Source organism: Lactuca virosa, chromosome 8 (genome assembly GCF_052849685.1).
Source record: "Lactuca virosa cultivar CGN04683 chromosome 8, Lactuca_virosa_CGN04683_v6, whole genome shotgun sequence".
NCBI classification, from domain to species: Eukaryota; Viridiplantae; Streptophyta; class Magnoliopsida; order Asterales; family Asteraceae; genus Lactuca; species Lactuca virosa.
This window is the reverse complement of record NC_136433.1, coordinates 250370497-250380225: the sequence shown is the minus strand read 5'-3', so window position 1 is coordinate 250380225 and position 9729 is coordinate 250370497. Positions and strand designations below refer to the sequence as shown.

The 9729-nt window shown below is 35.7% G+C and overlaps 1 pseudogene; it reads left to right on the top strand.

Annotated features, from left to right (window-relative positions):
• The first annotated feature begins 7035 nt into the window (after nucleotides 1-7035).
• LOC145131415 (glyceraldehyde-3-phosphate dehydrogenase GAPCP2, chloroplastic-like) lies at nucleotides 7036-9221 on the top strand (annotated as a pseudogene).
• Nucleotides 9222-9729: the final 508 nt, after the last annotated feature.

Here is a 9729-nt window from a genome sequence, read left to right as displayed (position 1 = left end):
CAGAGGGGATCTGCACTTCCGTTCATAGAGGCCTTCAAATGGAGCAGCCTTTATGCTCGTGTGATAACTATTGTTATAGGAGAACTCGACAAGGGGTAAATGAGTATCCCATGCCTTCCCAAAGTCGATCACACAGGCTCACAACATATCCTCCAAGGTTTGGATAGTTCTCTCACTTTGTCCGTCGGTCTGCGGATGGTAGGCTGTACTCATGTCCAGCCTCGTTCCAAGGGAACTTTGTAGCGACTGCCAGAACCTCGAAGTGAATCTACTATCTCTATCGGAGATAATGGATATAGGAACACCATGCAGTCGTACGATTTACTTAATGTAAGTTCTTGTAAGCTTTTCCATCTTGTCAGTTTCTTTGATGGGCAGGAAGTGTGCGGATTTGGTCAATCTATCGACGATGACCCAAATGGTATCAAGTCCACCCGATGTCTTGGGCAACTTGGTTATGAAGTCCATTGTGATCCGCTCCCACTTCTACTCCGGTATATCTGGTTGTTGTAATAACCCTGAGGGCTTCTGGTATTCGACCTTGACCTTGGCGCAAGTAAGGCATTTACTTACGAAGGTAGCAATCTCTGCTTTCATGTTAGGCCACCAGTATAACTTTTTAAGATCCAGATACATTTTATCTGATCCCGGGTGGACGGAATATCGAGTGTTGTGCGCTTCGGTCATGACCAAGTCTCTGAAGCCACCGTGTTTCGGTGTCCAGATCCTGTCGATGAGATACAAATCTCCGCCACCCTTGACTTCCAAGTTCTTATCCATCCCACGTAGGGATTCATCCGCCATATTTTTAGGCTTCAAGGCTTCGAGTTGAGCCTCCTTAATTTGTGTGGACAGATGAGAATGGATAGTCATAGTCAATGACTTGACTCTTCGACGAGAATATTCTTTCTGACTTAGGGCGTCTGCTACTACATTGGCTTTACCCGGATGATAACGAATGTCGCATTCGTAGTCATTGAGTAGCTCGACCCACCGTCGTTGTCTCATATTGAGCTCCTTCTGGTTGAATATGTGTTGTAGGCTTTTGTGGTCTGTAAAGATAGTTATTTTCATACCATACAGGTAGTGTCTCCAGATCTTTAGAGCAAACACGACTGCTCCTAACTCAAGATCGTGTGTGGTGTAGTTGACTTCGTGTGTCTTCAGCTGTCTTGAGGCATAGGCAATGACCTTACCTCGTTGCATCAGAACACAACCGAGCCCTTGATTTGATGCATTGCAATAGACTACGAAGTCTTCTATTCCTTCTGGGAGGGATAGTATCGGAGCGGTGCATAAGGCTCGTTTCAGTGTTTGGAACGCTTTCTCCTGCTTCTCTTCCCAGTCAAAGGCCACGCCTTTCTGGGTCAATGTTGTAAGAGGTTTCGCTATACTCGAGAAGTTATGTATGAATCTGCGGTAGTAGCTAGCGAGGCCTAGAAATTGACGAATTTCTATAGGCGTCTTCGGTGTTGACCAGTTCTCGATGGCTTTAATTTTGGAAGGGTCCACGTGGATTCCTTCTTCACTAACCACGTGTCCTAAAAATTCGACCCTTCGGATCCAAAATTCGCATTTAGAGAACTTTGCGTAGAGCTTCTCCGTTCGTAGGGTTCCTAGGACTTGTCGCAGATGATCAAGATAAGAAATACTGACAGTTTTGGAAGATTTGGATAAAGATCTTATGATACTTGAGAGAGAAATGAAGGATTCTTGAACTTGAAAGGTAAGAAATGAAGGAGGAAAGGAGTAAACTCATGCTTATAGCATGAGTTCACGGCCTAAGTGGAGTTTACGGCCCAAACTCCTAAAGTTTGGCCGTAAACACCATGTTATGGTGTTTAATGTTTGATTGATGCTCCTTAAACCCTAGAAGGTACTTCCTTTCATTTGTTCTTTAGATGAATTAAGATTAAAACAACCAAACAGACTCTAAACCGAGCTAAAAAATAGCAGAAATGAGTTTGACTTTTTATTGAAGTGCTTGACTGTAGGGTTTGCACAAATAGAAATTTCGAGTTGCCACAAGTGTGAAAAGAGAATCATTGAAATTATGTTCAATTGATCTAGTTCACAAAGAAAAGGATCATAGACAAACATAGATTTCATACTTGGTGTATGGCAAAGCTATTGTTTAGAAAACATAGTATACAAGCTTGGAGCATGGGACACCTACTGTTTTAATTCAAGTATAAAAGTTGATAAAACCGAAACAATGAATAATGAGTAAACAGTATGGTGATAAATAGAAAGTGTTTTATTTATATTCATAGGTTGTGATACCATATTAGATTCATTTATTCTTGTGTTTCACTTTGCATGTTTTGACTTCCATAATAACTTGGTTATTCTTCTGGAATGACTAAGTTATTCAAACCATCCACAGTCGGTCATATGTTGGAAGTAGATATGAATCAAGACTGTCATGGGTTGGCTTGTAGAGGTCCAAGTTGGTGGACAAAGTTGTGCTACAACACTCATGAGTGCTCATAAGTTATGAGTATTGGATTCAACCCGCGCTCATTTGAATCACTTCATGGATTTTATCACAAGTGATCATGAGACGATAATATCTTATATTCTTCAAACATAGAGATATGAGTTGTTACTATGAGTTGGTTGTACATTGATTGCACGAAGACGCATTCGGTAAATCGATGTTATAAAACGTGCCTTTGTGTATGATTCAACAAGTAGTAGAACAATCCATATGAGTCGAAGTTTATCCATTCCTTTTACCTTCGGGATAAAAGCGATATCTGTGGGCCCCTCGATGATTTAGCGATGACACATGTGAGTGCTTGGCCAAGCCAGGACTGATTTGATTTGTTCAATCAGTCAGTCATCATAAATCAGAAATCCGGAAACAACAAATGGACTGAGAGAATGATTATAATCCATGTCTCAGTCCATATGATATCTAGAATGGAGGAATATATGATCCCTTATTTAATGGACAAGTCATTGACAAAGGTCAGAGTTCGTTGACAATGTCAGAGTTCGACAGCGGCTTTAAGAGCTACGATTGCCAGTTAGGTTTTGAAGTCATACTGAACAATAGTTTTAGACTTATCCAAGTGGGAGACTGTTGGATTAATGTCTAAGTCCATAACTATATTTGGTATGTATTTGACGCGACCCGGCATGGTCCATTTGGGTTGCACTTCACCGGCACAATTTATATGGATAGTCTTTTGAGAATAGTATATTTATGATTTATATTAATATATTATAAGTTCTAATATATTAATATGGAATCATATTATTTAATTAGTATTGATCAATAATTAATTCAGAATTAATTAAGTGATCAAAAGGAAGTAATTAAATATGGACTCTTATATATATATATATATATATATATATATATATATATATATATATATATATATATGGAATGGGCCAAGTTCATTTAGGTTGGGCTAAGCTATCATGGATAGTCCATGGAGTTTTAACCCATGGATCCTATGAAATAAAAGGTCATGGATATTGGGGTTTACATGGATGTAACCCTAATCCTCCATACTATATAAAGAGGCCTTTGGCACAAGAAATGGCACTAGTGTGTGAGGACATAAGAGTGGGCCGATTTTAGTGTGCATACATATTCTCTCAAGTTCTTCCAAGGTGTTTTGGTGATTTGTGATTCCACTTGAGGCTTCCACACTATTGGGGCTAAGCTCTTAAAGCTTGAAGACATCAAGCTACATCAAAAGGTATGTCATCTAACTAGAACTTTGTAGTATTGGTGCTTCATAATATGCTGGTTAGGATGAAATCTTGGAATATTTAATATTTGCATGTATAATAGAGAAAACATAGATCCAAGGTTTATAGGGTTGCATGTACACCATAGGAGTGTTAGAATGCTCAAAACCTATCAGTTAGTACATTGGTAGTTACTTACATACAATACTACTGTACATTGTTATTTTCCCATTGCATTCACATTGTGATCTTCTCACATAAACGGTAATGTAAACTATATTTTGGTAATGATAGTCATACTTGGGAAAGATACAAACCTTTACAAACAACACAGCACACAGAACGGTTGGGCCTTTGTAGAAGGCTACTTTTTAGTAGAAAATACAGGATGTTCTAGGAGATACAAACATTTACTACAAACACTTTCAAACAATTACATCAAACATTTACAAACACTTTCATACAAGCAATGACACTAAAATACTTATGAACTCACCAGCTTTAATGCTGATCTACTCCTTCAAAATAACTTGTATTCTCAGGTCACCAGTAGACAGGTACCGATGCCAGGTTTTGAGAAGACGGAGCTTTCAAGACTCGTCTTTATTTTGATTATTCATTTTTGGTGTCTTATAAACTATACACAGAACACACTTGTATTAAAATTATATTATTAATGCAATGGATGATGTTGTTTCTTGTTTACTATTATGCATTGTTGTGATACTGTACATGACGTCCTCCGCCCCGGAACGTTTCCGCCGTTCAGGTTTTTTGGGTGTGACACCTTATACTACATGACAAATTCATAAAAAATGTTACGTATTCAAATTTTTGGTGAATTCGTCACCAAATGTGACGGATTCTATACCCGACTAAAACACTCAAACTTTAACGAAAAGAATTATGAATCATCCTAACTTTCGTGTAATGTGTAATTATTTTTGATGATAATGATTTTTATAATAATTTGAATTTGGATGATTCAAATTAAATAATTAAATCATTTTTACCATATTTTTTTTATAAAAATCACCAACTCTTATAAAAATTACCCATTCTTTTTATAAAAATAAACTAAATAAACCACTTTTGTCTTATATGATCATTACATCTTTTTTAAAATATTATTATTTAACTGAAAGAGCCATTCTTGAATATAAAATTCAAGAAACCATTCCCTACTCCCCCCCCCCCCCGCCAATACCCACCCACCCTCTCACTCTCCCTCCCTCTCCTTCTTATTTCGGCCGACCACCCCCCCCCTCATCCCATCCTCTTCATTTTGTTCATCTCCTTCCTCAAGAACAAGTCCTCCCTCTCAAGATTAATTTCCATAAGTTGGTTCTTGATCTCCTGGTAAGTTTTTCCTTACTAATATAGTGATTCTATACATATATATACTAGCTTTGTTATAATTACACACATTAATATGTGTTAATATCCATAGGATCTTTCAATCTTCAAGTGTTATTAGCTTGAAATCTCTCATCTTCACCTCTTTATCCACCAAGAAACACACTCAAGGTGAATTCATACCCCTCATTTTCATCTTTATCCAAGTTTAGGGGGAGAATACAAGTAAACTTCTAAAATTGTACAAGTTGTTATACATGCTTACTTTCATGTTGTGTAAAAATGTTATCTACATGAAATAATGTTATTACCTAGTATTATGAACATTTATTTGTGGTATGTTGTTTAAAATACAAATCTATGAAAAATGAGTATAAACATGCTATATGTTCTTAAGAAAAAGTTATAAAAACAAAACTATAAAAACTAAGGTTTTTATGAACAAAATATGACTTTTCTAGCAAAAATGGTTATGACCAAGTTATTATAACATTTTTGTGGGATATAAATCAAAATAATTTATTTTGGACATATGTTATGAAACTAGTTATAAATGCCAAAGATTTGGTTTTACAAAAAGAAAACCTGAAAATCTATTATTTTATGTAAAAATTAGGGTTTTCTAAAAAAAATGGTCATAACCAGGTTATGGTGTCATTTTTGTGTGATTTGACCTAAAATATGTTGTTTTAAACATATAAGGTTTGCTTGAATTAAACTTCACAAAAATGTAAAAATAAATTTCACAGTTTATAATTCAATAGTTATCGTTTGATGACGTAAAAAGTCAAAAACTAGAAAACTGACTTTGTCATACTAAAAGTTCATATACTTGTGTTAGATGTATAATATATGTTATTTATGAACATCTAAACATGTTAACTTATATATATGCGTATATATAGGTACAACAAAATATTTATAATAAACTATAATAGCTGTAGTTTATGAGTCATTAACGCTATTATAACATTTTGGGACAAGACGAACAATTATATAAAAATATATAATTTGTACACTATATTAATACTATGGAAAAGTGATATTTACACATACAAGGATTTTCATTAGACCAAAACATAAACTTGTTGAAACAATTATGTGAGACAAAGTCTTCACCGTACCTACCAGAATACACACTAAAGTCCCGAATTATAACCAGAATCACAGTAAGAGAGTGTGATACTTGTGTGTAGATCTATACGGGATTGAAAATCTCGTACCTAAGCTGCTAGCTACAGTTAGACCGGCAGGGCTGGGGTGACAAAATGTCTAACATTTTGATGTCTGAAGAACGTCGCAGCAGGCCAACTTCGGTTTTAGCATGGTTGTAATAACTCACATGGGAAATCACTACTAGAATATATGCCTTTAATGACGCGCAAAAGACGACACGCACTGATTTATGTTACGCAAAAGAGAGTGACCTTAAAATAGTATCATCTCTTCAAAAATTTTAAGGATTTACGTCACGCATTATTGCGTGCCCTTAAATTAGTGTCTCTTAAAAAAAATTAAAAACACGAGAGGGCGCTTTTTCTTAAACGTGCATCCTCTATACTCGTCGCTTTATAATTTTAATGAAGCGCACTTAGCAGACAAGGGGGGAAACAAAATCCCCAAAATTTTTAAAGCCCGCCGTTGTTTTCTACCTTCTTTCTATCTTTCATCTTCGCAATCGACTCTCTCCTCTCCGATCCGCTTCTCCACTACTCCTGACCTCCTTCTTATCGGTCTCATCAAACATCTCATTCCTCACCTTTGCCGTTGACCATTGGTCCTTCCCCATCGACCGTGCTCCTACCGAATGATCATCTGTCCAAGCACAATCGGCGGTGTATGTTTACTTTTCTTCTTCTGTTAATTTATGAAACTCGAATCCTAGTTAAATCCACCTCCATGGACAAAATTAGAGTTAAGCAAGAGGTCTAGGGTTACGAGTATTGGTGATTGATCTCGATAGTTCCGAATATGATTCGTCTACTTCTGGTAATGTAGTTAGTAACGGTAAGAGGTTTAGGGTTTCAGGTATTGGTGGTGACGACGAAGGTCATGGTCATCGCCTTCACAGTTGAGTTTTGTTTTCGTTTTTAAGTTTTTTCACCATCTATTTCCCTTTCTTTTTATATGAAATTAATCCCTTTCCACATTAATCACGCAGGAAACCACATGCATGTCGTATCATGTGGTTTCCAACCAATCAAAGCCACTGCCACTCAGGCACCTCCTGCTGTTTGAAGTAAGAAGTTGTATAAGCGTTCATAGCATGCCTTTTATCTGTTCGATGTTATACTGAAGCTACTTTTTAAAATTTTCCTGTAACAACTTCTCCCTGCTTTGATTTCCCATAGAACCAGTACCGGAGGGAAGACCAAGGTTGGAATCAATGGTATGCTTTCTCAAAATTCGTAGGTTTTTCACTATATGTTTCCAGATTTACTTTTGAACATATACTTCATCAGATAAAATAATGAAAATAATGGTCTTAATGTTTCTGCGTATGGGTAGAATTTAAAGAACATCAACCTTCCAAGTTTTGTACGAATTGGAAGGTTAGTTTCGAGAATAGCAACATTTAGAGAGGATATTGAGGTTGTTGCAGTCAACGACCCTTTTATTGATTCCAAGTACATGTAAGGGTTTAAGCATATGATGATTTTGTAAAAATTACATCAATTTATTTGAAAGATAACTGTGAGATGATTCATGATTTATGATTGACCTTTTTAGGCTTACTTGTTGCAGTATGATTCTACTCATGGCTTATTCAAAGGAACCATCAAGGTTATTGATGAGTCCACTTTAGAAATCAATGGGAAGCAAATAAAAGTAACCAGCCAAAGGTATATGTTTATCCCTTTTGTTACTTGTGAGTTTACTTTTTTTTTATCCTAAGAAATAAAACTCACGTTTTGTTCAGAGATCCAGCCACAATTCCATGGGGTGATTTTGGAGCTGACTATATTCAGAGATCCAGCCATAAGAAGGTAAATGTAAACCAACAAATTTTGGTTCACTTGTAAAAGACGTTTATACGCCTGGGCTGATTTTGTTGGTGCGAATGACTTGATGTGCTGGGTGGTGCTAAGAAGGTGGTGATCTCAGCTCCATCAGCTGAGGTACCCATGTTTATTGTAGGGGTAAATGAGACCACATACAAACCAAACATGGATATTGTATCCAATGCCACCTGTACTACTAACTGCTTAGCCCCTTTAGCCAAGGTACTTATCTTTTCCTGTATGTATGGATAAAATAGCTAAATGGTTAAATGCTTAATTAAAAAAGAAACAGCTCTTAATGTTTTTTATATAATGGTTCTCTTTTTATTTTTATATATAGGTGGTTCATGAGGAGTTTGGTATCATTGAAGGTTTGATGTCAAATGTAGGTACATTCTCTACCCATTTGACCCATTGGAAATAAAATTTATCCCAAAATGACCAATTTGCCCTTTCTATTTTTTCAGGCTATGGGTAGCCTGTCTGTGGATGAGTCACCAGAGCTATCTGAAGCAGACATGGTTGTGTTTTTAGAAATTGTCATATATAATAATGAAATTGTTTAAAAAATGGGTCTAAATGATGCAGGCATTGTATGGAAATTCTTGTTCTTCCCTATGTGTCCATTTGTACAGAGAAGGTGGACTATTGCCTTACTTGTGCATTGTATTTGTTGAGAGTTGTATTTAAATATGTAAAATTTATGTCCTTAAACTTGATTATTTGTCTTTAAGTGATGCAGGTATCACATCTTGAAGGGTTACTTGAACGTTCTATTTTTGAAGACCTTAGAAACCGTGTACAATTAAACAGTTCCACACTTCCTTCAGTTAGTTTCTACACATTCATCAATACACATAACGGGTATTTGTATTTCCCCTTTTACTTTAAATATTTTGTGTCTTGTTTTTCTTTTTCATCTATTTATATTATATAATTTTTTTTTCCGTCTGTTTCAGATTAAATTGTTCGTAAATATCCCACGATGGATCATTAGTAGCTTGAGGATTCTCAGATTCATCACTCAAGGTCTTTTTCCTTAATTTTATTTCTTAATATTCTAATACAAAATTAGAAATCCAGTTTATATTATAATCTTATTAATATCTGGTAGGTGTGGGACATGGCAAAACTTGGGCGAATGGGGAGTTGTAAGTTATCCAAATTATTTACTTCAAAAGTTAAATAACTAACTTTTTAAATAAAGGTAAAAAATGATTAATTAAATAAGACTTTCTGGTTTTCAGCTGGTGAAAATGATTCGGATGGATCGAATGGTGGAAAAAGGTCTTACACTTTGTATCAGGGGCATTCTGGTCCGGTTTATTCAGCTTCATTTAGTCCTTTTGGGGATTTTCTTTTATCATCATCGTCGGATTCAACAAGTATGTTTTTTTTTCTTATGAAAACTATTTCATGTTTCCATGTTATACTTATGAATAATTATTGCAGTTCGATTATGGACCACGAAGTTCAATGCAAATGTTGTCTGCTACAAGGATCATAATTACCCTGTATGGGATGTTAAGGTAGAAAAGTCAAAAATATACTACCATGTAAATGTTAATGGAATATTGTAAATTTATGTGGTAGTTATTTGTTATTGTATATGCAGTTTAGTCCACTTGGACACTATTTTGCAAGTGCATCTCATGATAGAACA